Consider the following 752-nt stretch of genomic DNA (forward strand, 5'->3'; position numbering starts at 1 on the left):
ACCCAGCAGCAACCCGGGGATTAGACGGATCCATGTTGCTAGCTGTGGATGCTAACGGTTCACCGTCTAAACGCCGGCGGCCCGCGACCAGTTTAAAGCTCGTACGAAACAGTGTAGCTACACACACAAAGACATAAATGCTTAAACTTTAGCTACACATCGTGACATCTTTTAAGGAGAAACGGTGGATATTCCCTACCTTTGAAGATGTTATTAAGTCCGGTTGTCTGTCTGTTCCTCAGTTATTCATAGAATCAAAAGGGTTTTCCATTAAAGTATTCCAGGTTGTGAATATTGTCACGCGAAGTCCGCATCCATCACTTTCACTCCGTGTTGTACCTGCTGTCGGGATCTCAGCCTTCAGCAAAGACCACTGCTGCGGGACTCGTGACTCACCTGGTAGAGTGCTACCGTTTAGACCTGGTCCTTACGGCAGCGGTGCAGGTGCGAATCCGACCTTTGCTGCATGTCATTCCTTCTCTCTCTCTCTCTCCAACTTTCTTGTCACTTTCTCACCGTAACTATAAAAAAAAAAGCAAAAAGCCCGAAAAAATAACCAAATAAAAAAAAAGGAAAGACTATGCCAGTGACTTTTGGTCCCGCCCACAATAAATTGAGCCCTAACCAATGAGTGAGCCAGTTAACCTTTACTCTGCCTAGAGACAACAAAAAAAAAACAAAAAAAAAACAAAGAAAAATCTGATTGGATAACTATTTTCAGTGGACAGTAACCCTTTCATGTCTGAAACAAA

The sequence above is a fragment of the Seriola lalandi genome, unplaced genomic scaffold (assembly GCF_002814215.2).
Source record: "Seriola lalandi dorsalis isolate HSWRI2012SDOR001 ecotype SW California unplaced genomic scaffold, Sedor1 jcf7180002054506, whole genome shotgun sequence".
Classification (NCBI taxonomy): domain Eukaryota; kingdom Metazoa; phylum Chordata; class Actinopteri; order Carangiformes; family Carangidae; genus Seriola; species Seriola lalandi.